This window comes from Aquarana catesbeiana, linkage group LG05 (assembly GCF_042186555.1).
Source record: "Aquarana catesbeiana isolate 2022-GZ linkage group LG05, ASM4218655v1, whole genome shotgun sequence".
Lineage (NCBI taxonomy): Eukaryota > Metazoa > Chordata > Amphibia > Anura > Ranidae > Aquarana > Aquarana catesbeiana.
In genome coordinates, this window is record NC_133328.1 from 88,658,563 (window position 1) to 88,682,656 (window position 24,094).

General features: G+C 41.0%; 1 protein-coding gene across 5 annotated transcripts in view; it reads right to left on the minus strand.

The window, feature by feature from the left end:
* The window catches only part of RBM33 (RNA binding motif protein 33), a 264,644-nt gene that overhangs the window by 240,247 nt on the left and 303 nt on the right, over positions 1 to 24,094 (minus strand). The window lies entirely within an intron of this gene.

The window sequence follows — 24,094 nt, forward strand, 5'->3', positions numbered from 1 at the left end:
TCACCCCCCCTCCCCCTTCCTGGCAAACTCTCATGAGAGTGCGAGAGAGCTGTGTATGATGTCATAAGCCTAGGCTTTTTACCAGACAAGAAACAGGAAGTGGGCTATGTAAGGTATTTACTGGCAGAAAAAAAAAATGTTTTACTATCCAAAAAGGTAAAACAATAGGGGTAGAAGATTTAAAAGATGGAGAGATGAAAAAAAAAAAAAAAAAAAAATGACTGAAGTTCCGCTTTAACCACTTAAAGACTAAACCTTTTTCCTGACACTTGCTGGTTTCAAGTTAAAATCATATTTTTGCTAGAAAATTACTCAGAAACCCCAAAATATTTTATATATATATCTACCAGAGACCCTGCAGAATAAAATATGGTGGCTGTTGTAATATTTTATGTCACACTGTATTTGCACAGCAGTCTTTCGGTTTTTTTGTATAATGTGAAAGATGTTATGATTCTCGTGAGAGAATCATGATCTTTATTCTAAGCAAAAAATTTGTGATTTAAATTTTTCCCAGAATCATGCAGCTCTAGTAGAGCGGTAGTAAATAGGGCTGGGGAAAAAATAGATTTAAATCTTGAATCGAGTTGAGAGGTCAAATCGATTCAAAATTTAAGCAAATCGATTTTTTTAGATTTTTTTTTTTTCACCACGCCGGTCCTGAGGAGCTGCGGGCAAGGAGTTTTTAGGTGAGGCTGCAGCTTCGGCCTAGTCCGCGAGGCCGGACGCCGCAAACTAGGCCGAAGCGCGGCCTCGCCTAATAGCTCATGCCCGCAGCGCCTCAGGACCGGCACGGTTTCCAAAGGAAAAAAAAAAAAAAAAAAAACACTCGATTGGAATCGTGAATCGAGTTTTTTTTAAGAGAATCGTAGATTTTTTTTTTTTTTTAAGAAAATCTCCCAGCCCTAGTAGTAAACCTGAGTTAAAAAAAAAAAAAATCCCCTGCAAGCCAATGTTCTAATGTGGATATTAATCTGGGCTGCGCTTCACCAATTTGCCAAGACAGCGGCACCTACAATCTTTGAATACCAGGATATTAGTGAATAAAAGAAAAAGTGAAGGTGCGCTGTCTCAATACAAAGATTGAAAGACATTTGCAAAAAACTCTCAATGTGTAAAATGATTATTGCCTGTGGAACACTTCATATCACCCTGAGGTGATCCCATTACAACATATGTAACGTGCAAGCGTAATACATGTGTTATATCATAGAACTATAAACAAAAAAAAAAAATAATCAAAAAAACTTTGAGAAAGCATAACCAAAGTATTAAATATAAAAGTCCGCTGTTCATCAGCAAGAAATATTTATGCAAGTGAAAAAAAAAAAATCAAACGTTCCACATCCACTTTAAGGCCTCATGTACACTGCTGCTGGCAAACGGACATTTAGGAGCAGTTGGGCATTTTTCCCCAACTGCTCCTGAACTACATGTACACAGTCGTTTATAGTCCTTTCTAGGCAGTTGAGTTTAGAGGCTTGTTTTGGAATACAAAAAAAAAAAAAATGGGTTTAGAAGCTGAGTTTAGAGGCGTTTCAAGCGTCAAATGCATTTAGTTTACAGGCGTTTTTCATTTTTGGCTATTTTGGTGCTTTTAAGCGCTTCTAAAACGCAAACGCGGCATGTAAACATGGCAAAACAGACGTTTTTAATGTGGGTTACTATCTGTCAAGTTAAATCATTCAGGAGATGTAGTAAAAAAGTCCCGTGTACATGAAGCATAAAAGGTACCAGTACATGAAGTGCAGAGCCCTCAATAATCAGAGGCCTCCGTCTACATGAATATAAATACCTTTTTTTTTTCCCTAAGTGACCACATTCCCTCTGTTCTCAGCTGCATAAGAGCTGGGGGGAGAAGAAGAATCAGCAGCACACCACTGAGCTTCCCAGTGAATGGCTGTGCGGCGGTGGGGGGGGGGGGGTGTCAGGACAAGTCTGATACTTGAAGGAGAGTACACAGAGTTCCCACCATAGCAAGAGAACTGACTATGGTGTGCTCTCCTGCTTAGTGTGATCAGTTTTTAATAGGAAGGCAAGGGTACTAGCAGGATCACCAGGGATTTCACATACAGGAAGCCATACAAAGAGAACAGGACACTTTATCATGCAAGTACATGGTACAGCAGCCACATATCAGGAATACGAAGTGTAGGGCAACAAAAGCTTAAAATTTGCCACAGCATGTGTATTTTCCCTCCGGCTGCCTTGTTAGACTTTCGGTGGGCGCTAGAAACGCACATGAACCACCTATTTAACGCCTGTGTGAAACAAGCATTAAATATACATAAGCAACAGTTGATCTTTTTTCAAAATGTATCTGAATATGCAAGAAAAAAAAATATTTAAAAATTGACAGCATGGGAATCAAATAGGCATGACAAGCAGATGTATGCAATGTCATAAACTGCACAGTCAATCGATTTAAGCCTTTATTCATAATTTGCCCTAACATCAGTTGAAAATGTTTAATGCAGATCTTTATTCCCAGATCTCATGACCTTCAGCTGTGAAGCTGGGAACTCCCAGTTCTCAGACCCCCTACTCCCCCCTGGAAGCAAAGATAACACTGGATAGGAAAAAAAATAGTCATGAAAGAAAAGCAGGAGAAATCAGGACCCCAAGGATTACTCGAACGCAGGTATCGGCTTGTTTTCAGTCAATCAACAGGGTTAGTTTACATAATCAATAACGCAGAATCATCATGATAGTATCTGATTGTGTACAAGCACATATGGAACGAATAGTTTTCCTGCTCTTTTCACCAGACAATTACAATTCATCATATATGCATCTTCTCCTATTGACTGGTTGTCAGGTTCTTAGAAGATGTTTATATGAAGTTACATTTTGGGGACTTGGGGAAATATCAGCACTGCACTAATACAACCTTTATCAACAGATTCACAATGACAAAGTGTGCGTAACATATTGCAGCTTTACAAGCCCATAGATATGGTGTTTTTCTTTTTTGGCTATTTTCCTTTTTAACCCAATGATGCCATCAGAAAAACATTTTCTGTCCTAGGATGACAAGGCACGCTCACCATACTGATACTTTGTTTTTGGAGGAATAGTGCTGTCACCCTAGGGCAAGACGTGTCTGAAGATTATAGAACACCTTCCTATCTGCAAAACATAGAAAGTGAGGTGAAATCTTCTGAACAGAGGACAGCAAAACAAACCTTACAGGGGTGTTAACCCTTCTCTATGCTACCCAAAAAACTAAAATTATTTTTATGTCTGGAGTTACTCTTAAAAAAAAAAAAAAAATGTACCTGTTACGACTTGCATACAAATTCAATATAAGAGAAAATCTACAGAATTGTAACCCCGGGGCTGCCTATATATAAAACACACTTTCAGATGTAAAGGGAGCAAATAAGAGAATTCAAAGCGAGAGGAAAGTTTAGCACCAACTATTCCTAAAAATGTTCTCTACTCCCTTCTTTTACCTATCCAGCATAGCCAGAGTAAAAAAAGATCTGCTTATTTACTATTTTTAATCGTGTCCAGTCAAGTGATTCTGTATCTCTGGCACCCCTGTGTAAGGCAGGCAATACATGAAACTATTTTTTTTCCATTTAATCAGCTGGTTGAATAAAAAAAAAAAAAAAAAAAAAAGTGCCGATTCCCTCATCCACACATTCAACATGGATGGGAGAATTACTCCTGTTGGGCTATTGTGTTCTCATGGTGGAGAGCCTTCCCCACTCACTGTCAGAACACAAGAATCAGTGTTACCGGCCCTGATTTTTTTTTTTTTTTTTTTTTAAGAACAAACAGACATCGATTGTATAGAAGTTGATTGATAGATTCACCTTTGACTTCTGTACCACCAGGGTGCCCGTTCATTAATCGAAATTTGGCCGGTCCCTGCTGAATTTCAATCCATGTATGGCCGGCTTTGGGGAGCGCTTCACAACGGCAGTGAATTCTGGGGCTGTGATGTCACCCATAGGCTTTAATTGCCCGCCCATTATCGGTGCCCCCTCTTCTCCCCTGCAGCATCTACTCACTGATACAGGTGAGCCGAAGCTGCAGGATCACGACCTGACTAAGGCGGATTAAAAAAAAAAAAAAAAAAAAAAGGAATAGGCAAGTACACAAATCTTTTTTACACAAGTATGGAGGATAGGTAGGAAGGGAAGAGGGAACATTTTTAAGAATAGGGTGTGTAATGCAGGCCATACATTAACCAATATTCTTTCCTTCAAATCATAGGTTGAAGGAAAGAAAATTGCTTGAATACCCCATCTACACCGTCAGTGTTGATGGGGGGATCCCTCCCACAGAACTATTGTATTTTGAAAGTGGGAGGTTTCCCAGCTGTCAGAATACAATGATTACTGCTAATGGATTTTTTTCAAGCAATCACTGCTGCCGGTAAAACCTAACAGGCTGGTCAGCCAAATAGGTCCTTCGGTCTATGCTGCCACAATACATAACAGAACATATCCATCTGCAGATTTTGCAGAATACTACTGATGCGATTTGAGCCCATTCAAAATGAATGGGCTTAAATCACAGTCCACTAAATCACATGCGAATTGAACAGGAATTTGGTGCAGTTCCTGTGATATCCACATGCAGTTCCTAGTGTGAACCGAGCCTTAGGTCAAGCAAACCATCGCAACTGCGAAGTAAATAAAGCGAACATTTTAACAAAGAAATTCATTTTCAGAACCTATTACACAACAGCAGGGGCTCATCCTATAACGGGCAGCAAGTTAAAGCGGGGTTCCACCCAAATTTTGAACAATATCTGTATGTATTCTCTTCTTTGCCTAGATGTTGACATGCCATTTAAAAAAAAAAATGTAAAATCGCAGTAATTACCTTTTATTTTTCTATTCTTCTTTGCACTTCCTGGTTCTCCTCCCGTGGGAGTAGGCGTGTTTCTAGCCTCTCCCAGACTCCGCACAGTCTCCTGGGAGCTAGTCTCAGGCATCCCAGGATGCCACTGAGCATGTGTGGGAACAAGCGGTGAATGCTGGGAGCACAGCATTCACCACATCCAGGAAATAAATGCTTGTGGGCTTCAAATGCCCACAATGAAGATGGAAACCGCCTGCAGTGAAGAATATAAGTTATTCTTTCCAACAAAATCTGACACAGGCGGACATATTACACACAATATGTGAGTATGTAATGCTGAGAAGAAAAGTTTGTGAATTAACTCAAAAAAAAAAAAAAAAAAAAAAGATAGATAGGTGGACCCCCGCTTTAAAAAATAAATAAAAAAAAAAAAAAAAAAAAAAGGTTAAATGGACTGTCTTTTAGCCCTGGTTCACATTGATGCTACTTTAAAATCGCACCCACTTCACTTGAAGTAGCGCCATTACAAAGTATCACGGTCAGCGCGGTTTCAGGTGCTACTTGATAGACATCTGGGTGGCTTCATGCACAGATGTCTATTGAAGTTGCACCTGAAAACGCCAAAAGTAGTACAAGAACTACTTTTGCAAATCAGTGCGGCACCACAAAATCGGTGTCGCACTGACTGGAACAGTACCATCGTCGCCAATATGCTGCGACATGTCATGAGATTCTTAAATAGCATGACAAATCACTCCAACGTGAACCTAGGCTAAACACAAGCGTTAACAGTCCTGATCCGGTCACTATGTGCTACACAAATTTTCAGACACTGATAAAATGTGTCATTATGAAATAATATTGACTTGCTTGACTGCTAAATAGCTGCAGAATCCTCTTCTACCAAGAGCACAAAATTAGATGTGCACCACACCGCCAAGCGCCAATAAGCCCCTTGTCTTTTTCCAAGGCTTACTCTACTTTGCCAGGACCTCAAACTACATTCGGAATAAGGAAGAACTGGTTTCTACTCAGATGGCAGAACCTCTCCTGCCACTACCCAACACAGCAGCACAAAAGGTCCCAAAGCTCAGGACTTTCATCACTACTTTCAGTATAGAGGCAGGCAGGAGATTGGTGAAGTATAGATCACTGATGTCCCCACACCACCCCCCCCGTGCTACAGCACCAAAGATCCCACACTCCCCTTCATTTATACGCTTAATACCACCACTGCAAAGTCAGGATGTCAAGCAGGAGTTAAAGTGAATGTAAACCCTGACCTACTGTATACCCAGTGAAGTGAACAGCCTCAGATGACACACAGAGATGAAACAAATCTCCCTACATAAGTCTTACATGTATATCTGCTGTCTTCATCTGTATATATCCTTTAGAAAGTGCTCTTCCTGTTAGGAGATTTTCTCTTCCTGTTTAACAAAGAGTGTGAAGTGTGGGCATTCCATCAGATTAGGAGACTCGTCAGAAATTGTAATGGAAGTGATGCTCCGTCGCCGCCATCTTGGTACAGCTCACACTCTTCCACGGCAATGATACAGTGAGAAGGCAGGAAGCGGACATCTTGCTACACCCACCGGAGTCTTGCATTTCACACTTATTTTTAACACTAAACAGAGCTTATATGGTGAAATATAGTATTTAGAAATCTGTCGGACTGTTTACATGTTGAATTATAAAAGCAGCAGTGTTCTGTCAGATTTGCAAATCTGTGAGATCAGCAGGCTTGCCACTGCTTTTAAAATTCAACATCTAAATAGTCAGCCGGATTTCTAAATACTGTATTTCATCATATAAGCTCTGTTTACTGTTAAAAATAAGTGTGAAATGCAAGACTCCAGTGGGTGTAACAAGATGTCCGCTTGCCGCCTTCTCACTGTCTTGTTACTGTGGATGAGTGTGGGGTGTAGCAGGATGGCGGCGGCGACGACGAAACGTCACTTCCATTACAAATTCTGATGGCTCAATTTAAATCATAATTTTTAAAGAGCAACTGTCTTCTCTGACCCGCTGTTTTCACCGACTCACCGACAGTCCCATTCACTTTAATGGGATGGCTGGTGATGCAGCAATGACACAACAAGGTGAGGGACGTGGCGGCAGCAGGTGAGTGGATACCCGCTAACAGGCGCTGCCATGATGGATCTGAAATGACAGGTGCCCTTTAAATGTAAGGACTTATTCTTGCTGGTAGTTAGAATCTTTAATATTTGCAAACAAAATTAAGGTTTCCTATTTAGAATAAGCAGCTGTCAGATTAGTAAATATTCCCAAACTGGGTCTCTTTTATGGCCTGCTGCCATTTTGTTCCTCAAGGGAATAATAAAGCACTTTAAGCTATGTGCAGAAAGATCACAAGGTTTATAAATTGCTTAGGCGGTTTCACTTTCATTTTTACTGCTTGCCCTTCCTCCTCACACTTAGAGCCTGGTAAAACAATCTCTTCAAACAATCATACAGTTTGTAGTGTACATAGATTTGCAAAACAATGGGATAAAGGAATATTCCTGAACTTTGTTTTATCTCATGGTTACTCTGAGATTATGTGAATGCATCAATGCAGTGCATGTTATCTCAGCTTGCAGAGCTTGGATTCATTGAATGAGTTTACCAAAAATGTAAATATTGTGGAATATACAGCCTCATGCTACATAACTAAGCTCCATTTCATGCTGCATAAACTAAATTATTAATGTATCTTAAATAGAAAACTATCTTTAGATATATATTTACTCCAAAAGCATTTAAAATAAATCTGATATAAAAAAATAAATAAATCAGATTACAAATTTTAAAAAAAATCATCGATTTTTATCCACCCTATGTGCCCAGCTCAGATTTCATGAACTGGGTTTACATCCACTTTGAGTGAAAATCACCAATCTAATCTATTAACACGCAAGTCTGCAATCCTGAATACTGAGATCAGGGTCTCCTTCCCCAATTTGTAATCTGCTAAAAACAGGGAGGTATCAGGGATTTTTACTGGACCTCCAATTTCTCCGTAAAGAAGCCCAACACCAAACAAGTCTGTCACAAAAATACAAAATGTGCACATGCAATAATATAGACACAAAACAAATCTCTCACTCTACATAAATAAGATATCCCTTACACATTCAGACGCATAAGGTTAAATGGCAAATTGACATTTAGCCACTTGTCTACTGGGCAATTTTACCCCCTTCCTGCCCAGGTCAATTTTCAGCGCTGTCACACTTTGAATGACAATTAGACATGTATCCTGTCCGTCCGTCCTCCCCCCCCCCCGAAAGGTGCCAACTGTGCCCACCGGAAGGGGGGTTGGGGCGTACAATGAGCGGAAGTTCCACTTTTGAGTGGAACTCAGCTTTAAGAAAAATTATAAAATGCACATTATTTTTTTCAAAACTAACTGCATTTATTATTATAAGAGCCTGCAAAGTGCATCTGTTGGATCAATGGCAGACACTTCCTCCAGCTCTCAGCCCCTTCCTCCATAGAGCTTTCAGGTAGAAAGCTGAAGGAAGCGTCATTGAACTACAAGTGTGCCGATTACCGCACTCCTCATCCATGGAGAACTAAAAGTCTATCTGCCACAGTGGAAGATGGAACTTGTAGTTTACTCATGCACCATGAATGAATGACACTGCTGTGCACCAATTTTTAATGTGGCAGCAGGGGGGGGGGGGGACCCCCAAATGCTATCACATATCACAGGAAAGGGGCTCTGGGGGTGGGAAGCAGACGATTAGGAACAGGTTACACCCTACATACGGATGTAACATGTAACACACAACCATGGTGAACTTTACTTTTGATTTGGTGGTCTTCATATGGCCAACTCTAAACTGAGCATTACAAAAGATTTATGTCTTATAGAAAATAAATCACATTGTTGATAGAATCTCTCTACTGAAAGTAGTAGTTCTACCACTGCTTAACACTTTTCCTGCTACAAAGGCAGGCAAAAATCCTTTAGGCTTTAGAACTTTAATGGCAAACTTCCATCAATACTGGATGAATTTAATAACACAAGAACCCCGATAGCACAAGGCCAGCTTTCATCATTCAACTTTTCTCAAATATATATTACTTCAAATGTATATTGCTGTTCTATAGAACCACTTTCACTGGAAGCAACCAATAAATTGATCAACTTGTGGTACAACGGCACTCGTTACGGCTTTCTGTCCTGAGATTTGGTACAGAGTGAATTAGATTCACATTTTACATTTTGGAAGTACCGCTATCCAATAAAACCTATTGAGGATAAGCCGAGCTGGAAATACTGTGGAACATTCAACATCAGGCATAATAAGCACAACAACATTTAATCCAAATTGTATTGGAGTTCATTTACATCAACAAGCTACACTGACTGCAAGACCACTGGGAGAGAAAAGTTCTGAAGTGCTGAACTTGAGCGACATCAATATAGTTCTAGTCACCACAGCAGCAATGAGATGCAGTGGTTCAAGTTGCAACCCACTGCGCTAATTTAAAAATTAAAAAAAAAAAAAAAAAAAAAAAAAAGTATAACATGCAATCCTTGTTTTAGTGCGCACTACAAATGCTGTGGTGTGAAGCAATAGCATAGAAAACCACACATTTTGGATTGTCTATGCATTGGGGCTGTGCTGGAAATTGCTAACAGCATAGCCCCAAAGCACTCAGTGTGAATAAGCCTTTAGGCTTCCTGCAACACTTACTATACAGGGGAAGTAAACATCCTGCATGGAACACAAAGGCAGCGACATGATGTACAGCAGGTAAAAAGAAAATCATTGAACATGTCACCATTTTTCTAGGTAAATATATTTCTAAAGGTGCCATTGACATAAAATTTTCACCACATGTCAGAAACAACCCATGCAATCCATACAAAGATAACAAAACAAATACATTCAGAAATTAAGTTATGTGCAATAAAATGGAATGACACAGGGAAAAAGTATTGAACACGCTAACTGAAATGTAATCAATACTTCGTACAAAATCCTTTGTTGGTAATGATAGCTTCAAGATGCCTCCTGTATGGAGAAACTAGTCGCACGCGTGGTCGGGCGTGATTTTGGCCCATTCTTCCACACAAAACAGGCTTCAAATCTTGAAGATTCCGTGGGCCTCTTCTATGAATCTTTAGTTTTTTTCCATAGATCTTCTATTGGATTCAAGTCAGGTGATTGGCTGGGCCATTCTAGCAGCTTTATATCCTTTTAAACCAAATGAGAGATTCCTTGGCTTTGTGTTTGGGATCATTGTCTTGCTGAAATATCCCTCAATTCATCTTCATCATCCTGATAGATGGCAGAAGATTTTTCCTTGTCAAAATATTTTATTGTGCATTCCAAAGAGTATTAGACAAGTAACTAGAGTAAATATTATACAATCAAGGAAAAGAAGCTCACTTGCACTTATTCAAACACAATATAAAATATAGTAAGAGGTAATAAAGTGATACCTGGTGAAGTATTTAGATGCTGTTGACACCATATTTGAGAGTTTCATGGGTACTATAGTTTCTATAGGAACAACAGCATTCTTTATAATCATGAGAATTAAAGGGGATTATATTCAGTAAGGATAGGAGCTTCAAAATCATAATGGGAGTATAGGGAGAATAAAAGGGAAGAGAGGAGAAAGGATAATAGAGGAGTCCGCGAGGTTAAGTCGAGAGTCACCACAACTGGACTAATAATGTTTTAAATCTTACTGATTCAGTTACCATGGCAATAATAACTTTTTGTCAAAGGTGGCATATTATTTGATATCCAAGGCTGCCACGTTTTTTCAAATTTAGGGATCGTGTCTGTTTCAAGAGCTACCATTTTGGCATGGGTCATAGAGTTATTCATTCTATTCACTGCTTCATTAACAACGTAAACGTAGGAGATCTCCAAGCATTCGCTAACATTTGTTTTGCTGCTGTGAAGAACTGAACAAGCAATTTAATTTGGGTTTGTGTTAAAAATTCTGGTTTCAGACCGAGTAGGGCCATTGTTGGATTGAGAGGAATTCTCATTCCAAACCATTTGGATGCAATATTAAATATTCCTTTCCAAAATATTTGAGCTTTTGACCACCAGATATGAAAATGGGTGCCCAAATCCGAGCATCCCCAAAAACATTGTGCGGAATAATTCTGCACATATTTAACTACCCCGGCTTGTACAAGGTACCATCTTGTTAGCACTATATAGTAAGTCTACTGCAAGTACATTAGGGGAGGCTGTTTTAGTTGTTGACCAGATTTGATTCCAGTCTGAAATATCCAGTTCTCGCTCCAAGTCCACCTCCCATTTCCGGACATAAGATGGTTTTGTCTGTGTTGGGCTGGACCAGCGAATGAGAATATAGAGTGGAAATTGTACCCCTAGTGTGTGGATCCTTCCTGATGGCAGAAGATTTTTATCAAGAATGTCTTGGTACATTTTTCCATTCATACTTCCTTTTGTGTATTATGGCATTCAAAGAGTTCAATTCTGGTCTCATCTGATCAGACTATATTCTCCCAGTATTTCACAGGCTTGTCTAAATGTTGTGCAGCAAACCTTAAACGAGCTTCAACATGCTTTTTCTTCAGCATTGGGGTCTTGCATGGTGAGCGTGCATACAGGCCATGGTGGTTGAGTGCATTACTTAGCGTTTTCTTTTAAATTGTACCTGCTAATTCCAGGTCTTTTTGAAGCTCTCCATAAGTGGTCATTGGCTCTTGGACAGTCTTCTGATAATTATTTTCACTCCTCTGTCAGAAATCTTGCAAGGAGCACTGGGTCGTGGCCGGTTTATGGTGAAATTATGTTCTTTCCACTTCCCAATTATGGCCCCAACAGTGCTCACTGGAACGTTCAGAAGTTTAAAAATCCTTCTGGAAACAATGCCATCAGTATGTTTTGCAACGATAAGGTTGCAAAGTTCTTGAGAGCTCTTTGCTTTTACGCATCATGAGATGATTCTTGTGCGACACCTTGGTAATGAGACACCTTTTTTATAGGCCATCAGTTGAGACTGAACCAGCTTTAGTTTGCACTGACAAGAGGCATGGTTTCCTTCTAATTACTGATAGATTTCAGCTGGTGTCTTGGCGTTCCATGCCTTTTTGCACCTCCCTTTCTTTAGGTATTCATTTTCTGAACTTATTTGTTTTAGCTTCTTTGTATGTATGGATTGCATGGGTTGTTACATGTGGTGAAAATTTAATGTCAATAGCGCCTTTAGAAATATATTTACATAGAAAAATGGTGACATGTTTAATACCTATTTTTACCCGCTATATAGTATCAAAACGAAGATACCCAAAATAAACTAAACTATGAAAACTAAAAAAGTAATAATTAACCTCTTCCATCGCCTCCCAGCAGCCCTTTAAGTGGATTTAATGTGTGGCAGCCCTTTAAGTAGGTTTAATGTGAGCAGCTTCTTTGTCATTTGACTGTTGTGATTGGCGCTCACATGACAGAGATCATCCTATTTGCTCCTGATCAGAAGCCGTGACCTAGAATTCTAAGTGACAGGTTGGCCAGTCTGCCTGGAACATGCAGTGATCAAGCCATCAGCACTCAATCTCAGGTTGCCATTGATGCATATCTGCAGAGGCCAGGCATTAAAGCCCACTTTTTCTGCAGCAGCATATAGGAGTTATGTAATCAGCAAGAAGTTAATGTGCATGTAGGCAAATTTGTATTCTTTATGTTTTTGATAACATGTCGAAGGGTTAGAACCCCTGGTAACTATCTTTGTGTTGTGGGAAGATTCACGCTATTTGTCCTGGTGAAACCAAAATAGAAAGTGATGGGATATCTAAAGTGTTAAAATTGTCAGAGCAAGTAAGGGAATTGAAATGCCCGTTTCTATGACAACTTTAGAAGATTGGTATCCCGTTCATTTTGGAGAAATTTGCTTTAATTACCTAGGACCTTAAAATAAAAAAATAAAAAAATTAAAAAACCTAACTTGGCTATACATACACTCGAATGCCCAATTAAACTTTAAGTTTAAAGCAGCTAAATACAATACAGGTGCATAAGAACAAAAGATGTTCAATATCTAAAAGGGACCCTAAAGTTTGAAAGGAGCCACATCATGAGTAACAAAGCCTGTCCCCGGCCAATATACTGTAGAGAAGGAGCCTTACTTTGTGTAAGGCTCCATGCACACTGGGCTTAAAAAAAAACTCATATAGAGCGTTTTTTGTACAAAGTTTAGACGGGTTTAGGAGATTTTTACATTTACGGTATTTCTGCCTCCAAGCTCCAATCTGCCTCTAAACATTAAACTCAAAATATGCCCCTTAACATCCTAATGTGTATGTACACATAGGATAACATTGAGTTGCTTCTACAGGCAGAACACAAAACTCCTGTAGAAGCAACGATTTTTAAGCCAGTGTGCATGGAGCCCACAAGCAATATCTCTGCACAGCACCAACATGATGACTTAGACCTATGGCTCTGCAACCAGCAAAGTCCGTGCCAATATTGAATTAACAGATTTCGACTTTTCCTTCTGAAAATGCAAGTTGCCTGGCTATTAATCCATTCATTAATGAAACTAAATCAGTAGTTCTCACTTCACTCCGACTTCTGAATTTGCAGTCTGATAATGATCTTAGAAGTACTGAATTCCATGAAGGAGACTTTCCCCCTTACGTTCCAAGACGATCTGTCTAGATCAGGGGTCTCCAAACTTTATAAACAAAGGGTCAGCTTATTCAAACTTTAGGGGAGGCCAGACTGTGGCCAATGGGAGAAGAAAATTGTCCTGGTGCCAGTGCAAGGAATAGTGCCCCATCAATGGTGCCAGTGGGAGGAATAGTGTCCCACTGATGCTGACGGTGGAGGAAATAATTGAGTCTAATAAGAGTCAGATAGAAGCAAGCAAAGGACGGCATCCAGCCCATCACCTTTTCTAAAAAAGAAATAAATGCATATATTTTTGCAGGTGAAAAAAAATGTGCATTCATTCTTTTTTTTATTTTTTTTTTTTTTTTAAAAAGGAGTCTGCACTCTCCATCAGTAGATTGTGGGTGCAATGTCAGGCTCCTGCACAGTCTCCCTTCAGCTTTCAGCCTGTACCTCTGTATAGGTGGTCAGTTGTAAGCAGGAGGTTTTTCCATTAATAGATTCCTGTGAATAAGTGACGCAGCTGTGCGGGCAAAGTTTTCAAAATCTGCCCGCTGTCATGGGAAAAGGGAAGAGGAGGGGATGCCAGGGAGGTTGCTGAACGTGTTAAACCCTAAATACTGGTGTATAATGTAACGTGCTCAGAAAGTATGGTTGCACCAATACTATTTTTTTTTTTTTTTAACCCGCGAGTACCGACATTTTCGGTCAAGTACTCGCTGGCCCAATACAGAGTACCGATACCTTTGCAGTGCGATTTGAGCCCATACAAAATGTATGGGTTCAAATCGCACAGCAAAGAATTGCATCCGATTTTAACACGAATGCGGTGCGTTTCCTTTCCGAATTGCATGCGGTTTCTCGCACTGCTCCTGTGTGAACCCAGGCTGAAGTACCTAAGACAAGCCTGGGTTCACACAGGAGCAGTGGGGAAAACCCTATGCGATGCAGACAGGAATTGCACCATATTCCTGTTTAAATCACATGCAATTATTTGCAGTGCAATTTGAGCCCATTCATTTTGTATGGACTCAAATCGCACTGCAAAGATATTGGTTTCAGGTATCGGCGCACTCGTGCAAATGCTTAGTATCAGCACCGATATTGGTGCAACCCTATAAAAAAAAAAAAAATAAAAAAAATAAAAAAAAAAACACTTCTTGGGTAAAAAAAAAAAAATATAAACAAACAGCGCAGATAACCTCCTACATTGTAAGCTCTGATGAACAGGGCGCTCCGATTCCACCTGTATTGAATTGTACTGTCTGCCCTCATGTTGCAAAGCGCTACCCAAACTGTTGGTGCTATATAAATCCTGTATAATAACAAACACCAGCCCAAAATCAAATATGCGCCATCCCCCACTATAACAAAGCCTTCAACAGACAGTGGGTATTCCCCATAAAGCCTTCATTTCCTCCTATAGCGGTTGTGATGGGCCATATGGCTCAACACGTTTCTCGGACTTAAAAACGTTACGCTTCTTCAGGAGCTAGAGGGCTCAATATTCATTCATTAGAACCCATGTAACAATTTACAGAACAGACATTTATCACATGATGCCCGGGGGCATCCCTCACCTTTACAGAGAGATGGAAAACGAAGGCTGCCCTGTGACAGCCCAGGTAGGGACTCCAAATCTGGTGAGCCTGGCAGTCAGAGGCAGCAGTGCCTTCAATCTCACACTGCAGATATACACCTATGAGGCTATAGGCACACACTCTCGATTGCCAGCAAAGAGAGCAATATCTTACAGCCTCAGCTAAAGATAATGCATTCCACAGAGACAAAAAGGCAGCTTCTTAGTGAGAAGACTTGACAGAAGTTGGTCTTTACAGTAATAGCCTAAACCAATGCCCCACCCCACAATGCCTATACATCATTTTACCAGTGTTCCAATCCCCAATGTCTCTCCATAAAGCTTAGAGTACATCTGGCTATCAAAGAGTATGTGACATGTTATCCTACTGGGCCACAATGCACAGGGGGAAGCGCAAGCCGGGTGCAAACGAGGCTTGCACCGCACGCCGGCACGGGAATCACACGGCGCCATCCCTACACCCATTTGTATCTGCTGGAATAGCTTGGTGCCAGCTTATAGGCACCTGGAAATGTGAGTGTAACATCTTCTTTTAAACTTAACACAAATAAACAGTTTTTACATACTGCGCAATGATCGTTGTCCGTTTCTCATGAGGAGGACATGGTCTATACATAGCGCATTGGGGTCAGCAAGGATACGGAGTATGTAGAGTGGTTATCCCTACTAAATGAACCAAAGGCGCAGCATTCACCGGCATCTGGTGAGTGGCTAATCCAGGTGGTGGTGGTCCTGTCACAAAAGTGGTGAAGGTGTCACGAAGAGTCACGGATATTATAAGTTGTAAAGGAAGGATTTATAGAAACCTTGGCAACTATTGCACATTGCACGGGAATTGGAACATTATAGTTTGATCACAAATGTCATATATCAATTTTTATATAAGTTGAAATCTATGTAGAATACACCTAACAGAATGGACAATTGGGGCACTATTGTATGTAATATAGGATCCTGGGAGGCAAGATGTTTGTGTAGGTATGAAATTATACAGAGGGGCACACTCAACACATATATTTTTCACAATGCACAGGGGGCCCGAGCAGCCAATTATCAGGTCTGAATGCTAAAAATAGGGTCAGGTGGGGGGCACAAGTGACTTTCAATATACAAGGGGTCTCTAAGAGATTTAGGCTGGCCATAGACACATAGATTTTTTTCTCCCAGGCCGATCAAGAGAAATCTAATAGATCCATCCATTCAGTGGATGGATGAATTTCCACTGCAAACTATTGTATTCTCATAAACGGCACTTGTGGCTGTCAAAATACCCAGACAGCAACTGAATCTGATTGGATGCAGTCACAGTTTGACTCACAAATTTTGACCAGGGCGCTTCAACAAAAGTAAAGTGAAAAACTGGGCTGCCCACAGCTGGAATCTCAGTCAATCTAGCATGAATCAGCTAAAATTCAAGACATCTATGGCAGCCATTGCTTTAGTACAGTATCACACTTATACCATGTGTCATATCGCATGTGATTCGCACCGCATTCCTAAACAAATCACACGCAATTCTGTGTGGTGCAATTTGAACCTATTATTTTGTGTGGCTCAAATTGCACCGCATTCGTACAAAAAGGCACAGGAACCTTTTTTTGCCACACTGAAATTGAATTGCATAGGTGTTCATACACATGCGATCCGATCCTGCGACTTGCTTTTGGGGTGTCGTTACCTTTCAATTGAGTAGATTGCATAAACACAAAGTGCGATTACCATGTGGTGCTATGTGGGAAACGCAGTGATTCCTGTGCATTTCCCGCATCGCCTTACACTTGGCATCTGTAACCAACAAATAAAAGAAATTAGCAGCCAGGTGAAGAAGTCGGTACAACATTACATGATTTCTAGTTAGACAGCACATTTACAGGAGTATACGAGAGACCAAAAAGAAAGGTAGGTGAGGTAGAATGATGGACGAGCAAATGCAAACACTGACTAAAAGACAATTCATTTATTAAAGCATCGTGTACCATAAAAAGCTGTCACCTCTCTAAAGGCCCGTAAACATGATCAGAAAATTGTATGAAAAATACCACTTTCTAAGCCATTTTACAATAATCTGGTTGTTAGTACACAGAGCTTTTGAGAGCCAATCAGGACACGTCATGCGAAGTTATCCAATGGGACAAGCACAAACATTTTTCTCGCACGATACCAGATTGTACGATTTGATTTACATTAAATCAGTACAGTTTTTGGCCAAAAATACAATACAAAACCAGCAAATTTAAATTCTCTCATATAAGAATTTTTGTAAGTTTAGTAACCTCTTCACTTTTGATATGGTACTACTGTAGCATGCAAAAAACAAAAAAAAAAAAAACCCAACAATCATTCGTCCGATAACCTCATCTCATGTACCAGGCAAGACATCAGCTGTAGTTGTGTGCTCACCTCCCCCATGTACAATGCAAGGTTAACAGCCCTGCACTGTACATGACGACAGCAAGTGACTGCCCACAGCAGCCCTACACTGTACATGACAGCCCACAGCAGCCCTACCCTGTACATGACAGCCCACAGCAGCCCTACCCTGTACATGACAGCCCACAGCAGCCCTACCCTGTACATGACAGCCCACAGCAGCCCTACCCTGTACATGACAGCCCACAGCAGCCCTACCCTGTACATGACAGCCCACAGCAGCCCTACCCTGTACATGACAGCCCACAGCAGCCCTACCCTGTACATGACAGCCCACAGCAGCCCTACCCTGTACATGACAGCCCACAGCAGCCCTACCCTGTACATGACAGCCCACAGCAGCCCTACCCTGTACATGACAGCCCACAGCCCTACACTGTACATGACAGCAAGTGACTGCCCACAGCCCGGAACATCAGGAAGAAGAGAACAGCACTGGAGGATGCTGAACAATGACAAACCTTGTCCCTGCACCCCTGAACTAAATGAGCAATTGAAACAGTATTAACCCCCCCCCCCCCCCCCCAAAAAAAATATATACAGCTCGCTGCTGGGTTTTTTTTTTGGATTATATATTTGCGTACAGAATCCATGCTGGCTGGAATAAATTTTTTGGACCTTTTTGGATTTTTGCACCTATGATGGATATTGAAATATGCCTGGTCATCGGGGGGTTATACGTTTTGGATGTTTTTCATAAATAAATGTGTTTTGCTTTGTTTGTACAACCCCTGGCAAAAATGATGGAATCACCAGTCCCTGAGGATGTTCCTTCAGTTGTTTATTGTTGTAGAAAAAAAAGCAGATCACAGACATGGCCAAAAACTAAAGGCATTTCAAATGGCAACTTTCTGGCTTTAAGAAACACTAAAAGAAATCAAGAAAAATAATTGTGGTGGCCAGTAACAGTTAGATTTATAGAACAAGCACAGGGAATAAATTATGGAATCACTCAACTCTGAGGAAAAAATTATGGAATAATGAAAAACAAACAAAATAACACTCCAACAAATCACTAGTACTTTGTTGCACCACCTCTGGCTTTTATAACTGCTTGCAGTCTCTGAGGCATTGACTTAATGAGTGATAAACAGTACTCTTCATCAATCTGGCTCCAGCCTTCTCTGATTGCTGTTGCCAAATCATCTTTGCAGGTTGGAGCCTTGTCATGGACCATTTTCTTTAACTTCCACCACAGATTTTCAATTGGATTGAGATCCGGACTGTTTGCAGGCCATGACATTGACCTTATGTGTCTTTCTTCAAGGCATTTTTTCACAGTTTTTGCTCTAAGGCAAGATGCATTATCATCTTGATAAATGATTATATCATCCCCAAACATCCTTTCAATAGATGGGATAAGAAAAGTGTCCAAAATTTCAATGTAAACCTGTGCATTTATTGAAGATTTAATGACAGCCATCTCCCCAGTGCCTTTACCTGACATGCAGCTCCATATCATAATTGACTGTGGAAATTTGCATGTTTTCTTCAGACAGCCGTCTGCATAAATCTCATTGGAACGGCACCAAACAAAAGTTCCAGCATCATCACCTTGCCCAATGCAGATTCGAGATTCATCACTGAATATGACTTTCATCCACAGTCCACGATTGCCTTTCCTTAGCCCATTGTAACCTTGTTTTTTGTGTTTAGGTGTTAGAGATGGCTTTCTTTTAGCTTTTCTGTATGTAAATCCCATTTCCTTTAGGCAGTTCCTTACAGTTCGGTCACGGATGTTGACTCCAGTTTCCTCCCATTTGTTCCTCATTTGTTTTGTTGTACATTTTCTGTTTTCAAGGCATATTGTTTTAAGTTTTCTGTCTTGACGCTTTGATGTCTTCCTTGGTCTACCAGTATGCTTGCCTTTAACCACCTTCCCATGTTGTTTGTATTTGGTCCATGGTCCATGACACAGCCAGAATCTTGTGCAACACTGCGTGATGATTTACCCTCTTTAAGGAGTTTGATAATCCTCTCCTTTTTTTCAATTGACATCTCTGGTGTTGGAGCCATGCTTCATGTCAGTCCACTTGTTGCAACAGCTCTCCAAGGTGTGATCACTCCTTTTTACCTACATACTAACAAGCAGATTTAATCTGATGCAGGTGTTAGTGTTTGTAATGAAAATTTACAGGGTGATTCCATAATTTTTTCCTTAGAATTGAGTGATTCCATAATTTATTCCCTGTGCTTGTTCTATAAATCTAACTGTTACTGGCCACCACAATTATTTATCTTGATTTCTTTTAGCGTTTCCTAAAGCCAGAAAGTTTCCATTTGAAATGCCTTTAGTTTTTGGCCATGTCTGTGATCTGCCTTTTTTCTACAACAATAAACAACTGAAGGAACATCCTCAGGGACTGGTGATTCCATCATTTTTGCCAGGGGTTGTACATCTGATGTCATTTTGCTATGATGTGTTAATGGGGTAGATTTACTAAATAAATATATCTCCTGTGTTACCAAAAAAAAAATGAAAATCATAATATTGACAAATCATAGTTAGATTACACATTGAAGTGCACACATTAGTGAAAACATATATAGTGATTGATTGTCCACATAAAAAAGTGATTGAAGTAGTTGAAGTGATATCTTTCAATATTATCCCAATCTTGTTGCTGTAAACAAAAGGTTTTCCATCACCAAAGAAACAAAAGAAAAGGAAAACACCTCGAAGCAGTAGATATCTGCTTACCAGATACCAATGACTCCTTTAGTTAAAAAGAGAGTCACTAGCGCTTGTGCAGGGTTGTGCCTGCTCACATGGATGGCCGGGCTGTGGTTGGTATTATAGGCATGGATCATTCCCGTCAGGCTCATTCAAGATAGGATAAGGATACATAGGAAACAAAAACAGTCTCCATAGCGTAAAACCATTTATTAAAAAAGTAAATAAATTAAAAAGCCAAATGGCCGCTTACATTGGTGGGTGCCTACCCAGCACTGGGGCTGCCCCCCTGTGTAAGCTGGAATGCACGCCAGCGTGGAGGAGACATGAAAGGCTTTTTTTGACTGCGAAGTCACCCTGACATGCAAGCAGCCCCAGTGCCGGGTAGGCACCCACCAATGTAAGCGGCCATTTGGCTTTTTAATTTATTTACTTTTTTAATAAATGGTTTTACGCTATGGAGACTGTTTTTGTTTCCTATGTATCCTTATCCTATCTTGAATGAGCCTGACGGGAATGATCCATGCCTATAATACCAACCACAGCCCGGCCATCCATGTGAGCAGGCACAACCCTGCACAAGCGCTAGTGACTCTCTTTTTAACTAAAGGAGTCATTGGTATCTGGTAAGCAGATATCTACTACTTCGAGGTGTTTTCCTTTTCTTTTGTTTCTTTGGTGATGGAAAACCTTTTGTTTACAGCAACAAGATTGGGATAATATCGAAAGATATCACTTCAACTACTTCAATCACTTTTTTATGTGGACAATCAATCACTATATATGTTTTCACTAATGTGGGCACTTCAATGTGTAATCTAACTATGATTTGTCAATATTATGATTTTCATTTTTTTTGGTAACACAGGAGATATATTTATTTAGAGCACTTGAATAGTATGGTATCTAGCGCCCCCTAGCTTTCTTACATTTCCATTTTTTTGGTAATGCAGGAGATATATATTTTTTTTTTTGGAGCACTTGAATATTATGGTATCTAGCGCCCCCTATCTTTCTCACATTCCTTTTTTTGATTATTCAAAAATTGGGGAGCAGCTTACACTGATTGTTTATAGATTTCCACAATTTTTTTATTTTTTTATTGTTGGGAATGTTTTCTTACTAGATGTACCACCAGTATATGTAATTCATATATATTATCTGCTATCGACACCACTGGCGCGAAGGTTTCTATTATTTTCTAGATTTACTAAAGGCAGAGACTGTGCACTCTGTAAATTCAGTTATACTAATTTTTCCGCAGAGCTTAGTAAATGTGGTGAAGCTCTGCTGATTTCCATCATCCAATCATGTACCCACAAAAATGCTGTTTTTTTTTATTTTCCTTGCACCTAATTGGGTAATTCTTTACAAAAAGAAGCTTTACCACACTACATTTACTAAAGGCAGTTTCACACAGGCGATGAGAGCGTCAGCGGTAAAGCCCTGCTAGTTTTAGCTGCACTTTACTGTCGCTTTAGCACGGCTTTTCGGCCGCTAGCAGGGCGCTTTTAACTCCCGCTAGCGGCCGAAGAAGGGATCAATACCACCCATGTAGCGCCAAAGCACTTTGGCAGCGGTGCCAATTCATTTCAATAGGCAGGGACATTTTAGGAGAGGTGTATACACCACCCCAAAGATGTTGCTTACAGGACTTTTTTTAACATCCTGCAAGTGCACCGCTCCAGTCTGAAATCACTCGGGCTTTCACACTGGAGTGACAGGAGAGGCGCTTTACAGGCACTATTTTTAGTGCTAAAACGCCTGTAAATCACCTCAGTGTGGCCTAAGGAAAATTAACACAGCTGCGCTTGCAAAGTGAGCAGTCTAAGTGCCTTTGGTAAATCAACTCCAAAGGTGTCTAATAGAAATGATATACTGTGATATCTAATTTTGTGCAAGGTTTAGCAGTTTTGGCTCATCCTTATCCCTAGTAGAGGGTACTTTTTTTCTGTATATAAATTTTTATATGCATCAGCCATAACATTATGACCATTTTTTTTTTAAACAAACATATCATACTTACCTCCTCTGTGCAGTTGGTTTTGTACAGAGTGGCCCTGATCCTCCTCTTCTGGGGTCCCTCAGTGGCGCTCCTGGCTTCTCGAGTGCCCCATTGGGAGAGCCGCTCTCCCTCGGGGGAAACTCGTGCAGGTCAGCTGCCGTGTCCTGCTGCTGTGTCTATTGGCACAGATAGGAGGACTCCGCCCCGCCCCCATCATTGGATTTGATTAACAACAATACCCGAGACACCGGCTGAAGCGTTCGTCCCTGTCGATGGAAAGACCGGGTTCAGGTAAGTACAAATGGGGGCAGCTGCATCACAGAAGGTTTTTCACTTCAGTGTATAGAATGAATTAACGTTAAAAAGCACAAGGGTTTATAACCCCTTTAAGTCCTGTAAGTTGTGAGGTGGGCCCTCCATGGTTTGGACTCTCATCCAAGCCATTGCTCTATCTGTCCATTGACACATAGAACTGTGGCTCAGCCCCCCCGCTCTCGGCTCATTGGCTGTGACTGAGCAGTGGGAGCCAATGGGTTGTCTCAGCCAATAAGGAGGGAGGGTCCCCATCCAGCCAAGGCTATTGTTAACATCGCTGGATTGGAGGGAGCTCAGGTAAGGAATTGGGAGCTGCTGAACACAGAAGGTTTTTTACCTTCATGCATAGAATACATGAAGGTAAAAAACCTAAAGCCTTTAAGACTACTTTAAAGTTGTGGGCCACCCTGAAAAAAAAAAATTCACCAAAAATCCTAAAAAAAAACATTTGAAAAAAAAAAAAAAAAAAAGTTTAAACTTACCTAAACCCTTGTTGCTAGGCAGTCTTCCTAATCTGCTTCTTCCTATTCCGCGGCGTGTTCTGCTCCTCGATGAGCGGCCCCGTTGTCTTCTGTGAACTGTCTGTGTTCCTAGAACACCACGGGCCAGTCACAGATCGCCGCGCCTGGCAGTGAAGCCGCAAGGCTCAACTGCCTGTTTCCCTTACTTATGATGGCGGTGCCAGGACCCGAGAGCCGAGGGACAGGTCGGCCTCGGGTGGCTGACATCGCAGGTACCCAGGACAGGTAAGTACTTAAAGTCAGCAGCTACAGTGTTAGTAGCTGCTGACTTTTAAATTTTTTTTTTCAGGGACGGAATCCCGCTTTAAATCGAAGCCCTCCAGTTGTGTGCTGTCAGCGCTTTCATCTTCCCTCGGTCTTTCTTCCGTGTTGGTGGGCTCCGGTCTTTTAAATGGACGAGCCGCGGCGACGTCACTCCTGTGTAAACATGTAGGAGTCACCGTTCACGGCACAGGGCTCTGACGGAATGATCTGAGTGGTTGTTCCTTCACAGCGCATGTGACGTCACTGGCGGCTTCACAAGTAGATCTCTCCTAAACCAGAGGCTCTCATACTGGTGGCCCCTCCAGCTGTTGCAAAACTACAAGTCCCATGAGGCATTGCAAGGCTGACAGTTACAACCATGACTCCCACAGGCAGAGGCATGATGGGACTTGTAGTTCCGCAACAGCTGGAGGGCCGCAAGTTTGAGACCCCTGTAGTAACCTAAACGGTGCACATTTAGGAGATAAGGGTCTGTACCTACAGGTAAGCCTTATTATAGGATTATCTATAGGGAAGAATCATACAAGGAAGATTACTCCCACTTTAAACGCAGCATCAGGGACAACATGTTCACCCGATGCCTTATATATCTCACCCACTTTCAGATGCCATTGTAAGGAGATAACCAATGTTATTCGCTTTACCTGTCAGTGGTCATTATGTTATGGCTGATGGATGTGTGATATATATATTTATATCAGTGTATGGTGGTGGGTTGTGTGCTGGGTCAATGGGGGTGACCCATCCTCTGTATACACTGTCAGTATATGGAGGGGAGTCCCTGTACACAGTGCCAGGCCTGATCTGGTCTCTGATGATGTGTATAGAGGAGAAGGGGCCTCTGTA